The following is a 19406-nucleotide window of genomic DNA, read 5'->3' on the forward strand; positions in this document are numbered from 1 at the left end:
GAGCTGTAACACCTGGCGGTGAGCCTCAAAGGCTCACCCCTTTGTCACAGCCCAGCAGGGCACTCCAGCTTAGTGGAGTTGCCCGCCCCCTCCGGCCACGGCCCCCACTTTTGGCAGCAAGGCTGGAGGGAACAAAGAAAGCAACAAGGAGGAGTCACTGGCCAGTCAGGACAGCCCCTAAGGTGTCCTGAGCTGAGGTGACTAACTTTTAGAAATCCTCCATCTTGCAGATGGAGGATTCCCCCAATAGGGTTAGGATTGTGACCCCCCTCCCCTTGGGAGGAGGCACAAAGAGGGTGTACCCACCCTCAGGGCTAGTAGCCATTGGCTACTAAACCCCCCAGACCTAAACACGCCCTTAAATTTAGTATTTAAGGGCTACCCTGAACCCTAGAAAATTAGATTCCTGCAACTACAAGAAGAAGGACTGCCTAGCTGAAAACCCCTGCAGAGGAAGACCAGAAGACAACAACTGCCTTGGCTCCAGAAACTCACCGGCCTGTCTCCTGCCTTCCAAAGAACTCTGCTCCAGCGACGCCTTCCAAGGGACCAGCGACCTCTGACTCCTCTGAGGACTGCCCTGCTTCGAAAAAGACAAGAAACTCCCGAGGACAGCGGACCTGCTCCAAAAAGACTGCAACTTTGTTTCAAGGAGCAGCTTTAAAGACCCTGCAATCTCCCCGCAAGAAGCGTGAGATTTGCAACACTGCACCCGGCGACCCCGACTCGGCTGGTGGAGAACCAACACCTCAGGGAGGACCCCCGGACTACTCTACGACTGTGAGTACCAAAACCTGTCCCCCCTGAGCCCCCACAGCGCCGCCTGCAGAGGGAATCCCGAGGCTTCCCCTGACCGCGACTCTCTGAAACCTAAGTCCCGACGCCTGGAAAAGACCCTGCACCCGCAGCCCCCAGGACCTGAAGGACTGGACTTTCACTGGAGAAGTGACCCCCCAGGAGTCCCTCTCCCTTGCCCAAGTGGAGGTTTCCCCGAGGAAGCCCCCCCTTGCCTGCCTGCAGCGCTAAAGAGATCCCTTGATCTCTCATAGACTAACATTGAAAACCCGACGCTTGTTTCTACACTGCACCCGGCCGCCCCCGCGCTGCTGAGGGTGAAATTTCTGTGTGGGCTTGTGTCCCCCCCGGTGCCCTACAAAACCCCCCTGGTCTGCCCTCCGAAGACGCGGGTACTTACCTGCAAGCAGACCGGAACCGGGGCACCCCCTTCTCTCCATTCTAGCCTATGCGTTGGGCACCACTTTGAACTCTGCACCTGACCGGCCCTGAGCTGCTGGTGTGGTGACTTTGGGGTTGCTCTGAACCCCCAACGGTGGGCTACCTTGGACCAAGAACTGAACCCTGTAAGTGTCTTACTTACCTGGTAAAACTAACAAAAACTTACCTCCCCCAGGAACTGTGAAAATTGCACTGTGTCCACTTTTAAAGTAGCTATTTGTCAATAACTTGAAAAGTATACATGCAATTGAAATGATTCAAAGTTCCTAATGTACTTACCTGCAATACCTTTCAAACAAGATATTACATGTTAAATTTGAACCTGTGGTTCTTAAAATAAACTAAGAAAATATATTTTTCTATAACAAAACCTATTGGCTGGATTTGTCTCCGAGTGTGTGTGTACCTCATTTATTGTCTATGTGTATGTACAACAAATGCTTAACACTACTCCTTGGATAAGCCTACTGCTCGACCACACTACCACAAAATAGAGCATTAGTATTATCTCTTTTTACCACTATTTTACCTCTAAGGGGAACCCTTGGACTCTGTGCATGCTATTCCTTACTTTGAAATAGCACATACAGAGCCAACTTCCTACACCTCTCCTTCACCCCTGAGGCATGGTGGGATACTGGAGGTGCTCAGGGTCTTAAAGGCACAGTGCCAAATTTTGTGGTTCTGTGGATTTAACCTGCATGTAGCCTATTGGCTAATAATGCTCTTGTTTTTAATGTAAAAATATTTTTTTAAAAAAACTGAAATAAAGCATTTTAGCCTGTTTATCAGTATAGTCTGCATTGTTGTTATGCACATGTATACATGAATCTGGTATGAAAATTGTCTACTAAGAAAATACTATATTTTTCTTGTATATTTCATACTTATACATGTGTGTATTTTATATATGCTACGGGATCCCCGCACGTGGGCGGGAATATTCAATGTTTATTACTATTGATGAGGATCCCCTGTAAGAGAACTATTACGTAACGTGTGTGATGTTGACACTGTTTCTGAGTGTTGGCCTTTATTAGCCAATCTTTGAGATATGGGAATACATGCATGTTTTGTCTCCTTATGTATGCTGCTACTACGGCAAGGCATTTTGTAAATACTCTGGGGGCTGTTATCCCGAAGGGTAACACCTTGAATTGATGTTTTCCCTGTATAACAAACTCGAGGTATTTTCTGTGAGATGGATGGATGGGTATGTGAAAATACACATATTTTAAATCCAGTGTTGACATGTATTCCCCGTTTCAGTAATGGGACTACATCTTGTAGTGTCACCATATGAAAGTGTTCTGATTTGATGTATAGGTTGAGAGTCATGGAATCGAATATTGGCCTTAGTGTTTTGTACTTTTTGGGAATAAGGAAGTACAGGGAATAGACCCCTGTTCCTTTTTGTTGATGAGGTACTAGTTCTATGGCTTGTTTTGATAATAGTGCCTGCACCTCTGTTTGCAACATTGTTAGATATTGCGACGATAGTTTGTGCGCTTTTGAGGGAATATCTGGAGGAAAATGTGTAAATTCTATGCAATAACCATGTTGGATAATTGATAGTACCCATGAGTCTGTTATGTTTGACGATTGATTGTGGAACATTTCCAGTCTTCCTCCCACAGGAGATGTGTGTTGTGGGAAGGTGATGGCGAAGTCACTGCTTGTTGCTAGTGGCCTGTTTTGTAGTTTGGTATTTTCCCCTGGATTTGGGGAATTGCCCTCTGAAGTACCCTCGAAACCCCCCCCTCTTTGGTACTGGGATTAGTATGAAGGTTTTGTCTGTGAGGTAGATGGTTCTGATGGCTGTGGTCTGAAACCCCCCCCCCCCCCCAATACTGCGGTTTCCTAAATGTCCCTCTGTGTTGGGATGTGATGGGAGTAAAGCGCTCCCATCGCTTTGGCTGTATCTGTATCCTTTTTCATCTTCTCTATTGCCGTGTCCACTTGTGTGCCAAATAGCTGTTACAGTTCCTGCAGGGGGAGGTGAGAAGCACCTCCACCCAGTACAGGCTTTGTTACTAGCCACAGAGTGACAAAGGCACTCTCCCCATGTGGCCAGCAACATGTCTGGTGTGTGGCAGGCTGCTAAAACTAGTCAGCCCACACTGGTAGTCGGGTATGGTTTCAGGGGGCATCTCTAAGATGCCCTCTGGGGTGTATTTTACAATAAAATGTACACTGGCATCAGTGTGCATTTATTGTGCTGAGAAGTTTGATACCAAACTTCCCAGTTTTCAGTGTAGCCATTATGGTGCTGTGGAGTTCGTGCATGAAGCCTCAGAGGACTACCCTGCATCTAAAAGGACCAAGAACTCCCGAGGACAGCGGCCCTGTTCCAAAGAAACTGCAACTTTGCAACAAAGAAGCAACTTTTAAAGACCACACGTTTCCCGCCGGAAGCGTGAGACTTTCCACTCTGCACCAGAAGACCCCGGCTCGACCTGCGGAAAACTAACTCTACAGGGAGGACTCCCCGGCGACTGTGAGCCCATAAGTAGCCAGAGTTGACCCCTCTGAGTCCCCACAACGACACCTGCAGAGGGAATCCAGAGGCTCCCCCTGACCGAGACTACCTGCTTCAAAGAACCCGACGCCTGGGAAACCCACTGCACCCGCAGCCCCCAGGACCTGAAGGATCTGACCTCCAGGGCAGGAGACCCCCTGGCGGCCCTCTTCCTAGCCCAGGTGGTGGCTACCCCGAGGAGCCCCCCTTCCCTGCATCGCTGAAGAGACCCCTGGGTCTCCCATTGAAACCTATTCCGAACCAGACGCCTGTTTGCACTCTGCACCCGGCCGCCCCTGTGCTGCTGAGGGCGTACTTTCTGTGCCTGCCTCCCCCCCCCCTCCCGGGTGCCCTATAAACCCCCCCGGTCTGCCCTCTGAGGACGCAGGTACTTACCTGCTGGCAGACTGGAACTGGGGCACCCTTATTTCCATTGAAGCCTATGTGTTTTGGGCACCACTTACCCACCACTGTAAGTGCTTTACTTACCTGTGAAACTAACAAATACTTACCTCCCCCAGGAACTATTGATTTTTGCACTGTGTCCAATTTTAAAATAGCTTATTGCCATTTTTGCCAAAACTGTACATGCTATTGTGATGATTCAAAGTTCCTAAGATACATGAGTCAAATACCTTTCATTTAAAGTATTGTTTGTAAATCTTGAACCAGTGGTTCTTAAAATAAACTAAGAAATGAAAATGTCACTTACCCAGTGTACATCTGTTCGTGGCATCAGTCGCAGTAGATTCGCATGTTCTGCAATAGCTCGCCATCTGGTGTTGGGCCGGAGTGTTACAAGTTGTTTTTCTTCGAAGAAGTCTTTCGAGTCACGGGACCGAGTGACTCCTCCTTTTGTCTCCATTGCGCATGGGCGTCGACTCCATCTTCGATTGTTTTTCCCCGCAGAGGGTGAGGTAGGAGTTGAATTGTAGTAATAGTGCCCATGCAATGGAGTGACTAAGTATGCACCTATTTAAGGTTGAGATGACACATATATAAATAATTGAAGGTAACTTCCAAACTGCTACAGGCTCCCGGGGAGGCGGGTGGGCACATGCGAATCTACTGCGACTGATGCCACGAACAGATGTACACTGGGTAAGTGACATTTTCAGTTCGATGGCATCTGTCGCTGTAGATACGCATGTTCTGCATAGACTAGTAAGCAGTTATTTCCCCAAAAGCGGTGGATCAGCCTGTAGGAGTGGAAGTAGTCTGAAATAATGTTCTTAATACAGCTTGACCTACTGTGGCTTGTTGTGCGGATAACACGTCTACACAGTAGTGCTTGGTGAATGTGTGAGGCGTAGACCATGTGGCTGCCTTACATATTTCTTGCATTGGGATGTTTCCTAGAAAGGCCATGGTAGCACCTTTCTTTCTGGTTGAGTGTGCCCTTGGTGTAATGGGCAGATGTCGTTTAGCTTTAAGGTAGCAGATTTGGATGCATTTAACTATCCATCTGGCTATACCTTGTTTTGAAATTGGGTTTCCTGCATGAGGTTTTTGAAATGCAATAAAGAGTTGTTTAGTCTTTCTGATGTTCTTTGTTCTGTCAATGTAATACATCAATGCTCTTTTGACATCTAATGTATGTAGTGCCCTTTCAGCTACGGTATCTGGCTGTGGAAAAAACACTGGAAGTTCCACTGTTTGATTTAGATGGAACGGTGAAATAACCTTTGGCAAAAATTTAGGATTGGTCCTTAGGACGACTTTATTTTTGTGTAGTTGTATAAAAGGTTCCTGTATAGTAAACGCCTGAATCTCGCTTACTCTTCTCAGGGAAGTAATGGCGATGAGAAATGCCACCTTCCAGGTTAGGAACTGTATGTCGCAGGAGTGCATGGGTTCAAAAGGTGGACCCATAAGTCTAGTTAGGACAACATTTAGGTTCCATGAAGGAACAGGTAGTGTTCTTGGTGGTATAATTCTCCTAAGGCCCTCCATGAATGCTTTAATGACTGGTATTTTATATAGGGAAGTTGAATAGGTAGTCTGCAGGTATGCAGATATTGCTGCAAGGTGAATCTTAATGGAAGAGAAAGCTAGGTTAGATTTTTGTAAGTGAAGCAAGTAACCCACTACATGTTCTGGAGTTGTGTGTAATGGTTGTATTTGATTAATATGGCAGTAGCAAACAAACCTCTTCCATTTACTTGCATAGCAGTGCCTGGTGGATGGCCTTCTTGCTTGTTTTATGACTTCCATACATTCTTGGGTAAGTTGTAAGTGCCCGAATTCTAGGATTTCAGGAGCCAGATTGCTAGATTCAGCGATGCTGATCTGGGTGTCTGATCTTTTGGTTGTGCTGTGTCAACAGATCTGGCCTGTTGGGCAATTTGATGCAGGGTACCACTGATAGGTCTAGCAGCGTTGTGTACCAGGGTTGCCTTGCCCAAGTTGGTGCTATCAATATGAGTTTGAGTTTGCTTTGACTGAGTTTGTTTACCAGGTAAGGAAGGAGAGGGAGAGGAGGAAAAGCGTAAGCAAATATCCCTGACCAGTTCATCCATAGGGCATTGCCTTGGGATTGTTTGTGTGGGTATCTGGATGCGAAGTTTTGGCATTTTGCGTTCTCCCTTGTCGCAAACAAGTCTATCTGAGGTGTTCCCCAGAGTTTGAAATAAGTGTTCAGAATTTGGGGGTGAATTTCCCATTCGTGGACCTGTTGGTGATCTCGAGAGAGATTGTCTGCGAGTTGATTTTGTATCCCTGGTATAAACTGTGCAATTAGGCGAATTTGGTTGTGAATTGCCCAATGCCAAATTTTTTGTGCTAGCAGGCTTAACTGCGTGGAGTGCGTCCCCCCCTGCTTGTTTAGATAATACATAGTTGTCATGTTGTCTGTTTTGACGAGAATGTATTTGTGAACTATTATTGGTTGGAAAGCTTTTAGTGCTTGAAAAACTGCTAGAAGTTCTAGGTGATTGATATGCAGTTTTGTTTGATGTACGTTCCATTGTCCTTGTATGCTGTGTTGATCGAGGTGTGCTCCCCACCCTGTCATGGAAGCATCTGTTGTTATTACGTATTGTGGCACTGGGTCTTGGAAAGGCCGCCCCTTGTTTAAATTTATGTTGTTCCACCACAGAAGCGAGAGGTAAGTTTGGCGGTCTATTAACACCAGATCTAGAAGGTGACCCTGTGCTTGAGACCACTGTGATGCTAGGCATTGTTGTAAGGGCCTCATGTGCAGTCTTGCGTTTGGGACAATGGCTATGCATGATGACATCATGCCTAGGAGTTGTAATACCATCTTTGCCTGTATCTTTTGTGTTGGATACATGCGTTGTATGATGGTGTTGAAATTTTGAATTCTTTGTGGACTTGGAGTGGCTACTCCTTTTGATGTGTCTATTATGGCTCCCAGGTATTGTTGTACCTTGCGTGGCAGAATTTTGGATTTTGTGAAATTGACGGTGAACCCTAGTTTGAAGAGGGTTTGTATGATATGATTTGTGTGATTTGAGCACTCTATTAACGAATGGGCCTTGATTAGCCAGTCGTCTAGATATGGGAACACATGTATTTGCTGCCTTCTTATGTGTGCTGCGACTACCGCTAGACATTTGGTAAAGACTCTTGGTGCGGTTGTTAATCCGAAAGGCAGTACCTTGAATTGGTAATGTATTCCTTTGAATACAAACCTTAGGTATTTCCTGTGCGATGGGTGTATTGGTATATGGAAATAAGCATCCTTGAGGTCTAAAGTTGCCATGTAGTCGTGCAGTTTTAGCAATGGCAATACTTCTTGTAGTGTGACCATGTGGAAGTGGTCTGATTTGATGAAAGTGTTCACTACTCTGAGGTCTAGGATTGGTCTCAGTGTTTTGTCCTTCTTTGGTATCAGAAAGTACAGTGAGTAAACTCCTGTGTTTATTTGTGTGTTTGGCACTAATTCGATTGCATTCTTTTGCAATAGTGCCTGCACTTCTATCTCCAGGAGATTGGAATGGTGTGTTGTTAAATTTTGTGCTTTTGGTGGTATGTTTGGAGGGAATTGTAGAAATTCTATGCAATAACCATGTTGGATAATTGCTAGAACCCAAGTGTCTGTAGTGATTTCCTCCCATGCATTGTAATAATGACCTATTCTTCCCCCCACTGGTGTTGTGTGGAGGGGGTGAGTGACCTGTGAGTCACTGTTTAGTAGTAGGGGCTTTGGGGCTTTGAAATCTTCCTCTATTTCTAGGGAATTGCCCTCCTCTATATTGTCCCCGAAAACCTCCTCTATACTGTCCCTGGTAACTGGACGGTGTGGCTTGTGAGGTGCTGGCTTGTGTGCTTTGACCTCGAAACCCCCCTCGAAAGGGCGTTTTACGGAATGTGCTGTAATTCCCTCTGCTCTGCGGGGAGTAGAGTGCGCCCATGGCTTTGGCAGTGTCCGTATCTTTTTTGAGTTTCTCAATCGCTGTGTCCACTTCTGGACCGAACAGTTCTTTTTTATTAAAAGGCATATTGAGAACTGCTTGTTGAATCTCTGGTTTAAATCCAGACGTTCGGAGCCATGCATGCCTTCTGATAGTTACGGATGTATTAATTGTCCGTGCAGCTGTATCTGCAGCGTCCATGGAGGAGCGGATCTGGTTGTTGGAAATGGTCTGTCCCTCCTCAACCACTTGTTTTGCCCTATTTTGTAAGTCCTTGGGCAGATGATCAATGAGATGTTGCATCTCGTCCCAGTGGGCTCTGTCATAGCGCGCAAGTAGTGCCTGTGAGTTCGCGATGCGCCACTGGTTTGCAGCTTGTGCTGCGACTCTTACCAGCTGCATCGAACTTGCGGCTTTCTTTATCTGGGGGTGGTGCATCTCCAGATGTGTGAGAGTTGGCCCTTTTCCTAGCTGCTCCTACAACGACAGAGTCTGGTGGCAGCTGTGTAGTGATGAAAGCCGGGTCTGTAGGAGGCGCCTTATACTTTTTTTCCACCCTTGGTGTGATTGCCCTACTTTTGACCGGCTCCTTAAAGATGTCTTTTGCGTGCCGGAGCATACCAGGGAGCATAGGCAGGCTTTGGTAGGAGCTGTGGGTGGAGGAGAGTGTGTTAAATAAGAAATCATCCTCGACTTGTTCTGAGTGGAGGCTTACGTTGTGAAATTGTGCTGCTCTAGCCACCACTTGAGAATACGCGGTGCTGTCTTCTGGTGGAGATGGCTTTGTAGGGTATGCCTCCGGACTGTTATCTGACACTGGGGCGTCGTATAGGTCCCATGCGTCCTGATCTTGGTCACCCTGGCTCATGGTGGTGTGAGCTGGGGAGTGTGATGGAGTTTGTGCTGGTGAGACGTTAATCACAGGCGGAGGAGAGGGTGGTGGGGTAACTCTTTTCACCACTTTTGGTTGTGGTGTTTGTTCCGTCTGGAACTCCAACCTTCTCTTTCTCCTAATGGGGGGAAGGGTGCTTATTTTTCCTGTCCCCTGCTGTATGAAGATACGCTTTTGCGTATGGTCCACATCAGTTGCTTGCAGCTCTTCCTCAAACCTATGCTTCTGCATTTGGGAGGTTAGCGATTGCTCTTCTGTATAAGAGCCTGAAGCTGGGTCGCTTGCAGTTTGTTTCGGCATCGAAAACCTGTCTGCGTGTTTTTTCGGCTCCGAGGTGACTCTTTTCTTTTTCGGGGCCGAAACCTCTCGGCGTCGATCTGTTTCGGTGCCGCTGTCTCGGCATCGAGCCGTGTCGGCACCGGCATCTCGGTGTCGAGGCTTGTCTCCAGCACTTTCTCGGTCCCGAGAAGGCTGCGTGCCGGTGTCTCGACCGGAGTCGGACGATCTCGGCACTGTGTGGGCCTTTTTCGGTGCCGACGGGCAGTCACCGAATTTATGGGTGGAGCCATGGCCTGGTGGCAGTGGCGTCCCCTGGGCCTTGTAAATGTTCTTCTGAGTGGATTTCGACGTCTTACTCACGGTTTGTGTATCGTCGAATCCTTCGGAGTCCGAGTCTTGGATCGAGAAGGTACCTTCTTCTTCCTGTTCCTCGAACTCCCGTTGGGCTGTCGGTGCGGACGCCATCTGAAGTCTTCTGGCTCGACGGTCTCGGAGTGTTTTTCGGGACCGGAACGCACGACAGGCCTCGCAGGTGTCTTCGCTGTGCTCAGGTGACAGGCACAGGTTGCAGACCAAGTGTTGGTCTGTGTAAGGGTACTTATTGTGGCATTTGGGGCAGAAACGGAACGGGGTCCGTTCCATCGGCGTTCTTCAGCACGCGGTCGGGCCGACCAGGCCCCGACGGAGGATCGAAAAACTACCCCGAAGGGCACCGGAGCTCTTCGATGCGGTGTGGAATCTAAGTACGCCGATCCCGAACGCAACAATACCGACGAAAATCTTCCGAAATTAGCTAATTTTCCGTTCCGAAACTCGGAGCGACAGGAACACGTCCAAACCCGATGGCGGAAAAAAAACAATCGAAGATGGAGTCGACGCCCATGCGCAATGGAGACAAAAGGAGGAGTCACTCGGTCCCGTGACTCGAAAGACTTCTTCGAAGAAAAACAACTTGTAACACTCCGGCCTAACACCAGATGGCGAGCTATTGCAGAACATGCGTATCTACAGCGACAGATGCCATCGAACATATATTTTTCTATATAAAAACCCATTGCCCTGGAATCAGTCTTTGAGTGTGTGTTCCTCATTTATTGCCTGTGTGTACAACAAATGCTTAACACTACCCTCTGATAAGCCTACTGCTCGACCACACTACCACAAAATAGAGCATTAGAATTATCTCTTTTAGCCACTATCTTACCTCTAAGGGGAACCCTTGGACTCTGTGCATGCTATTTCTTACTTTGAAATAGTACATACAGAGCCAACTTCCTACAAGACGCCATTTACATTTGACAAGCCCTTCGATCTCTAAAGCGTCTTCTTCGACCAAAAAGAATGGCACGCTTCGTAGGTCTGGTCGATGTGGTCTGGTGAAAGACACAAATGACACACCTGATGGTGGTCGGTGTGTGGAAACATCAAATGGCATCGAGGGCAAAGTCAAAATGGAGTACTTTCCATCAGGGCTGCATTATTCAATACCATGAGGCAGACCCAAGGAGGGCCAGAGGGGGCCTTTTTGTCCCCGAAAGGGTCGAAAAATTTGATTCAGATTATAGAAAAAGGAACGGAGAATTGAATTATTAAAGAACAAGCGTTTGGAAAAACTACGATAGAAAAAAATACTGTTTTTAGACAGTTTGGAGCTTGGAACTCTGCGCAAAAGGAACATACATCCAAACCAGACGGCGGAGAAAAACTAACAAAGGACTCAATGCCCATGTGCAGTAATACCGAGAGGAGTCACTCGATCCCGCGACTCGAAAACTTTCTTCGAACAAACACAAGTTGTACTACTCCAAACCCAATACTAGATGGCAAGCTTAAGCACAGCATGTGTATCTGCATCTACACATGCCATTGAACATAAAGTACCTTTATATTTTTAACACTGTGGTTCTTTCATGTGTGTAAGTGCTATGTGTAAGGAAATGCCTCCGTGGCATGGTTACCCCCTGACTTTTTGCCTTTGCTGATGCCAAGTTATGATTTGAAAGTGTGCTGGGACCCTGCTAACCAGGCCCCAGCACCAGTGTTCTTTCCCTAAACTGTACCTTTGTCTCCACAATTGGCAAAACCCTGGCACCCAGTTAAGACCCTTGTAACGGGTACCCCGGGTACCAAGGGCCCTGATTCCAGGGAAGGTCCCTAAGGGCTGCAGCATGTCTTATGGCACCCTAGGAACCCCTCACTCAGCACAGACACACTGCTTGCCAGCTTGTGTGTGCTAGTGGGGATAAAAAGACCAAGTCGACATGGCACTCCCCTCAGGGTGCCATGCCAACCTCACACTGCCCATGCATAAGTCACCCCTCTAGCAGGCCTTACAGCCCTAAGGCAGGGTGCACTATACCACAGGTGAGGGCATGAGCACTATGCCCCTACAGTATCTAAGCAAAACCTTAGATATTGTAAGTGCAGGGTAGCCATAAGAGAATATGGCCTGGGAGTCTGTCAAACACGAACTCCACAGCACCATAATGGCTACACTAAAAACTGGGAAGTTTGGTGTAGGAAGTTGGCTCTGTATGTGCTATTTCAAAGTAAGGAATAGCATGCACAGAGTCCAAGGGTTCCCCTTAGAGGTAAAATAGTGGTAAAAAGAGATAATACTAATGCTCTATTTTGTGGTAGTGTGGTCGAGCAGTAGGCTTATCCAAGGAGTAGTGTTAAGCATTTGTTGTACATACACATAGACAAATCCAGCCAATAGGTTTTTATATAGAAAAATATCTTTTCTTAGTTTATTTTAAGAACCACAGGTTCAAATTCTACATGTAATATCTCATTCGAAAGGTATTGCAGGTAAGTACTTTAGGAACTTCAAATCATAAAAATTGCATGTATACTTTTCAAGTTATTCACAAATAGCTGTTTTAAAAGTGGACACTTAGTGCAATTTTCACAGTTCCTGGGGGAGGTAAGTTTTGGTTAGTTTTACCAGGTAAGTAGGACACTTACAGGGTTCAGTTCTTGGTCCAAGGTAGCCCACCGTTGGGGGTTCAGAGCAACCCCAAAGTCACCACACCAGCAGCTCAGGGCCGGTCAGGTGCAGAGTTCAAAGCGGTGCCCAAAACACATAGGCTAGAATGGAGAGAAGGGGGTGCCCCGGTTCCGGTCTGCTTGCAGGTAAGTACCCGCGTCGTCGGAGGGCAGACCAGGGGGGTTTTGTAGGGCACCGGAGGGGACACAAGCCCACACAGAAATTTCACCCTCAGCGGCGCGGGGGCGGCCGGGTGCAGTGTAGAGACAAGCGTCGGGTTCGCAATGTTAGTCTATGAGAGATCTCGGGATCTCTTCAGCGCTGCAGGCAGGCAAGGGGGGGTTTCCTCGGGGAAACCTCCACTTGGGCGAGGGAGAGGGACTCCTGGGGGTCACTCCTCCAGTGAAAGTCCGGTCCTTCAGGTCCTGGGGGCTGCGGGTGCAGGGTCTCTCCCAGGCGTCGGGACTTTAGGTTCAAAGAGTCGCGGTCAGGGGAAGCCTCGGGATTCCCTCTGCAGGCGGCGCTGTGGGGGCTCAGGGGGGACAGGTTTTGGTACTCACAGTATCAGAGTAGTCCTGGGGTCCCTCCTGAGGTGTTGGATCGCCACCAGCCGAGTCGGGGTCGCCGGGTGCAGTGTTGCAAGTCTCACGCTTCTTGCGGGGAGCTTGCAGGGTTCTTTAAGCTGCTGGAAACAAAGTTGCAGCTTTTCTTGGAGCAGGTCCGCTGTCCTCGGGAGTTTCTTGTCTTTTCGAAGCAGGGGCAGTCCTCAGAGGATGTCGAGGTCGCTGGTCCCTTTGGAAGGCGTCGCTGGAGCAGGATCTTTGGAAGGCAGGAGACAGGCCGGTGAGTTTCTGGAGCCAAGGCAGTTGTCGTCTTCTGGTCTTCCGCTGCAGGGGTTTTCAGCTAGGCAGTCCTTCTTCTTGTAGTTGCAGGAATCTAATTTTCTAGGGTTCAGGGTAGCCCTTAAATACTAAATTTAAGGGTGTGTTTAGGTCTGGGGGGTTAGTAGCAAATGGCTACTAGCCCTGAGGGTGGGTACACCCTCTTTGTGCCTCCTCCCAAGGGGAGGGGGTCACAATCCTAACCCTATTGGGGGAATCCTCCATCTGCAAGATGGAGGATTTCTAAAAGTTAGAGTCACCTCAGCTCAGGACACCTTAGGGGCTGTCCTGACTGGCCAGTGACTCCTCCTTGTTTTTCTCATTATTTTCTCCGGCCTTGCCGCCAAAAGTGGGGCCTGGCCGGAGGGGGCGGGCAACTCCACTAGCTGGAGTGTCCTGCTGGGTTGGCACAAAGGAGGTGAGCCTTTGAGGCTCACCGCCAGGTGTGACAATTCCTGCCTGGGGGAGGTGTTAGCATCTCCACCCAGTGCAGGCTTTGTTACTGGCCTCAGAGTGACAAAGGCACTCTCCCCATGGGGCCAGCAACATGTCTCTAGTGTGGCAGGCTGCTAAAACTAGTCAGCCTACACAGATAGTCGGTCAAGTTTCAGGGGGCACCTCTAAGGTGCCCTCTGTGGTGTATTTTACAATAAAATGTACACTGGCATCAGTGTGCATTTATTGTGCTGAGAAGTTTGATACCAAACTTCCCAGTTTTCAGTGTAGCCATTATGGTGCTGTGGAGTTCGTGTTTGACAAACTCCCAGACCATATACTCTTATGGCTACCCTGCACTTACAATGTCTAAGGTTTTGTTTAGACACTGTAGGGGCACAGTGCTCATGCACTGGTACCCTCACCTATGGTATAGTGCACCCTGCCTTAGGGCTGTAAGGCCTACTAGAGGGGTGTCTTACCTACACTGCATAGGCAGTGAGAGGCTGGCATGGCACCCTGAGGGGAGTGCCATGTCGACTTACTCATTTTGTTCTCACTAGCACACACAGGCTTGTAAGCAGTGTGTCTGTGCTGAGTGAGGGGTCTCTAGGGTGGCATAAGACATGCTGCAGCCCTTAGAGACCTTCCTTGGCATCAGGGCCCTTGGTACTAGAAGTACCAGTTACAAGGGACTTATCTGAATGCCAGGGTGTGCCAATTGTGGATACAATGGTACATTTTAGGTGAAGGAACACTGGTGCTGGGGCCTGGTTAGCAGGGTCCCAGCACGCTTCTCAGTCAAGTCAGCATCAGTATCAGGCAAAAAGTGGGGGGGTAACTGCAACAGGGAGCCATTTCTTTACACAAGCCCCCCCCAGCCCACAGGCCAGGAGACTCAGCCAACGCTGGAAGAGTCTTCCTAGTCTGTCAGGCGAGGAAGAGTAGAGGAAATGGCTGGTTTGTTGCAGGGCCTACTCTGCCTTACATCCTCCTGTTCAGGTCATTCCCTCTGGGGAACTGACCCACTTCCACAGTGATAGGACCTAGTCTGAACTGCCTCTTGTCTGTGCTTTTTATGTCTTCACCCATTCTCTCTATTTTGAGGTCAGAGGTATCCACCTCTGCTAATCTTATCTTAGCCAGGGTCACCCCTAGCTTACCCAAAGAGGTTACCCAGAGCTGGAGTAACCCCACCATGACCAATAGGGTCAGGGGGCCTAACTTGCTATTTGGCATGGGGACAGACCACCATGCTAAGGATAGTGCAGCCATAAAGGCTAACACCCAGCAGAGGCCACTGACAGCTGTCAGTGCCCAGAACCACACCTTTAGCTCTTCACCTAAAAGGGAAGGGGCTAAGTTACAGGCTTCTTTGGGTTCAGGTTGCCTGTCTGCTGTATTAGAGTGGGGGGTTACCACATCTTGTAGTAAACACCCTTCTTCCACTCTTTCTTCTGTTAGCTGAGGAGCCACCCACTCAGGTTTAACAGTTGCCTGACTAGCCAGGACTTCTTGTGGGTCAGGTTGGACTTTATCAGGGCCATTTTTGGAGTTCTCCCCTACTGGAGCAAAATCTCCTTGGCTTGCTGTAACCTTGGCTAAAGGTTGTCCACCCTTCCTACTCTGTTTTCTTTTCTTCTTCTTCTGGGGCCTGCTTGCATTTACTGCAGAGGCAGGACTTCCAGAATCCTTGGGAGAGGACTGGCACTGGACCAGTTTCTCTCTTGGGCTCTGACTAACCTCTGGGTAGTCATTTCCAAGGAGACAATCAAGGGGGAGGTCTGTACTGACTACTACCCTTCTCCAGCTAAGAGTGCCACCCACTTCTATGGGCACTAAAGCCACAGGCCTCTTAGTGACCCTGTCTAGGCTAACTCTTACCCTGGCAGTCTCACCTGGGATGTACTGGTTTGAGAGCACCAGCCTGTCATGCACAATAGTGTGACTGGCACAAGTGTCTCTCAGGGCAGTGGTTGGGATTCCATTCACCAGTAGGTGGTGGAAGTGTCTACTTCCCTCTGGAATCTCCAACTCACCTGTTGGGCCCTGTTTCCAGTTGAAGGCTAGGAAGACCTCCTCATCTGAGGAGTCATCTCCCATGGCTACACTGGTTACCCCTGGAATTCTGTTCTGGGGTTTGTTTTTGGGACAAGAAGTGTCCTTGGTGTGGTGCCCAGACTGTTTACAGTTGTGGCACCATGCCTTAGTGGCATCCCAGTTCTTACCCTGGTACCCACCTTTGTTTTGGGTTGTGTCTTGGGGCCCACCCACCTGTTCTGGTTTTTGGGGGCCTACAGAGGACTCTTTTTCTTTGTTTCTAGTGTCACCCACTTTCTCCTGGGGAGTTTTTGTAACCCCTTTCTTTTGGTCACCCCCAGTGGAAGTTTTGGTTACCCTAGTCTTGACCCAGTGGTCTGCCTTCTTTCCCAATTCTTGGGGAGAAATTGGACCTAGGTCTACCAGATACTGATGCAACTTTTCATTGAAGCAGTTACTTAAAATGTGTTCTTTCATAAACAAATTATAAAGCCCAACATAGTCACACACTTCATTTCCAGTTAACCAACCATCTAGTGTTTTTACTGAGTAGTCTACAAAATCAACCCAGGTCTGGCTCGAGGATTTTTGAGCCCCCCCTGAACCTAATTCTATACTCCTCAGTGGAGAATCCAAAGCCCTCAATCAGGGTACCCTTCATGAGGTCATAAGATTCTGCATCTTTTCCAGAGAGTGTGAGGAGTCTATCCCTACACTTTCCTGTGAACATTTCCCAAAGGAGAGCACCCCAGTGAGATCGGTTCACTTTTCTGGTTACACAAGCCCTCTCAAAAGCTGTGAACCATTTGGTGATGTCATCACCATCTTCATATTTTGTTACAATCCCTTTGGGGATTTTTAGGATGTCAGGAGAATCTCTGACCCTATTTAAGTTGCTGCCACCATCGATGGGACCTAGGCCCATCTCTTTTCTTTCCCTTTCTATGGCTAGGAGCTGCTTTTCCAAAGCCAATCTTTTGACCATCCTGGCTAACAGGGGGTCATCTTCACTGGAGTTATCCTCAGTGATTTCAGAGGTGTTGGTCTCTCCTGTGAGGGAACCAGCATCTCTGACTATTATTTTTGGAGTCAGGGTTTGAGGGACCCTGTTCTCCCTAGATAGGACTGGTAGGGGGGAATTGTCCTCCAAGTCACTATCCTCTTCCTCTGAGTTGCCACCCTCAGAGGGGTTGGCCTTTTCAAACTCTGCCAAAAGCTCCTGGAGCTGTATTTTGGTAGGTTTGGGGCCCATTGCTATTTTCTTTAGTTTACAGAGTGACCTTAGCTCTCTCATCTGTAGATGGAGGTAAGGTGTGGTGTCGAGTTCCACCACATTCACATCTGTGCTAGACATTATGCTTCTAAAAGTCGGAATACTTTTTAAGAAACTAAAACTGGTTCTAGAATCTAATTCAAACTTTTAACAAACTTTTAAACTCTAAAAGAAATGCTAAACAGGATCTAACACAAGGCCCTAGCAGGTCTTTTAAGAATTTAGAAAACTTTTCAAATTGCAAAAATCAATTTCTAATGACAATTTTGGAATTTGTCGTGTGATCAGGTATTGGCTGAGTAGTCCAGCAAATGCAAAGTCTTGTACCCCACCGCTGATCCACCAATGTAGGAAGTTGGCTCTGTATGTGCTATTTCAAAGTAAGGAATAGCATGCACAGAGTCCAAGGGTTCCCCTTAGAGGTAAAATAGTGGTAAAAAGAGATAATACTAATGCTCTATTTTGTGGTAGTGTGGTCGAGCAGTAGGCTTATCCAAGGAGTAGTGTTAAGCATTTGTTGTACATACACATAGACAAATCCAGCCAATAGGTTTTTATATAGAAAAATATCTTTTCTTAGTTTATTTTAAGAACCACAGGTTCAAATTCTACATGTAATATCTCATTCGAAAGGTATTGCAGGTAAGTACTTTAGGAACTTCAAATCATAAAAATTGCATGTATACTTTTCAAGTTATTCACAAATAGCTGTTTTAAAAGTGGACACTTAGTGCAATTTTCACAGTTCCTGGGGGAGGTAAGTTTTGGTTAGTTTTACCAGGTAAGTAGGACACTTACAGGGTTCAGTTCTTGGTCCAAGGTAGCCCACCGTTGGGGGTTCAGAGCAACCCCAAAGTCACCACACCAGCAGCTCAGGGCCGGTCAGGTGCAGAGTTCAAAGCGGTGCCCAAAACACATAGGCTAGAATGGAGAGAAGGGGGTGCCCCGGTTCCGGTCTGCTTGCAGGTAAGTACCCGCGTCGTCGGAGGGCAGACCAGGGGGGTTTTGTAGGGCACCGGAGGGGACACAAGCCCACACAGAAATTTCACCCTCAGCGGCGCGGGGGCGGCCGGGTGCAGTGTAGAGACAAGCGTCGGGTTCGCAATGTTAGTCTATGAGAGATCTCGGGATCTCTTCAGCGCTGCAGGCAGGCAAGGGGGGGTTTCCTCGTGGAAACCTCTACTTGGGCGAGGGAGAGGGACTCCTGGGGGTCACTCCTCCAGTGAAAGTCCGGTCCTTCAGGTCCTGGGGGCTGCGGGTGCAGGGTCTCTCCCAGGCGTCGGGACTTTAGGTTCAAAGAGTCGCGGTCAGGGGAAGCCTCGGGATTCCCTCTGCAGGCGGCGCTGTGGGGGCTCAGGGGGGACAGGTTTTGGTACTCACAGTATCAGAGTAGTCCTGGGGTCCCTCCTGAGGTGTTGGATCGCCACCAGCCGAGTCGGGGTCGCCGGGTGCAGTGTTGCAAGTCTCACGCTTCTTGCGGGGAGCTTGCAGGGTTCTTTAAGCTGCTGGAAACAAAGTTGCAGCTTTTCTTGGAGCAGGTCCGCTGTCCTCGGGAGTTTCTTGTCTTTTCGAAGCAGGGGCAGTCCTCAGAGGATGTCGAGGTCGCTGGTCCCTTTGGAAGGCGTCGCTGGAGCAGGATCTTTGGAAGGCAGGAGACAGGCCGGTGAGTTTCTGGAGCCAAGGCAGTTGTCGTCTTCTGGTCTTCCGCTGCAGGGGTTTTCAGCTAGGCAGTCCTTCTTGTAGTTGCAGGAATCTAATTTTCTAGGGTTCAGGGTAGCCCTTAAATACTAAATTTAAGGGCGTGTTTAGGTCTGGGGGGTTAGTAGCAAATGGCTACTAGCCCTGAGGGTGGGTACACCCTCTTTGTGCCTCCTCCCAAGGGGAGGGGGTCACAATCCTAACCCTATTGGGGGAATCCTCCATCTGCAAGATGGAGGATTTCTAAAAGTTAGAGTCACCTCAGCTCAGGACACCTTAGGGGCTGTCCTGACTGGCCAGTGACTCCTCCTTGTTTTTCTCATTATTTTCTCCGGCCTTGCCGCCAAAAGTGGGGCCTGGCCGGAGGGGGCGGGCAACTCCACTAGCTGGAGTGTCCTGCTGGGTTGGCACAAAGGAGGTGAGCCTTTGAGGCTCACCGCCAGGTGTGACAATTCCTGCCTGGGGGAGGTGTTAGCATCTCCACCCAGTGCAGGCTTTGTTACTGGCCTCAGAGTGACAAAGGCACTCTCCCCATGGGGCCAGCAACATGTCTCTAGTGTGGCAGGCTGCTAAAACTAGTCAGCCTACACAGATAGTCGGTCAAGTTTCAGGGGGCACCTCTAAGGTGCCCTCTGTGGTGTATTTTACAATAAAATGTACACTGGCATCAGTGTGCATTTATTGTGCTGAGAAGTTTGATACCAAACTTCCCAGTTTTCAGTGTAGCCATTATGGTGCTGTGGAGTTCGTGTTTGACAAACTCCCAGACCATATACTCTTATGGCTACC

The sequence above is a fragment of the Pleurodeles waltl genome, chromosome 3_1 (assembly GCF_031143425.1).
Source record: "Pleurodeles waltl isolate 20211129_DDA chromosome 3_1, aPleWal1.hap1.20221129, whole genome shotgun sequence".
Lineage (NCBI taxonomy): Eukaryota > Metazoa > Chordata > Amphibia > Caudata > Salamandridae > Pleurodeles > Pleurodeles waltl.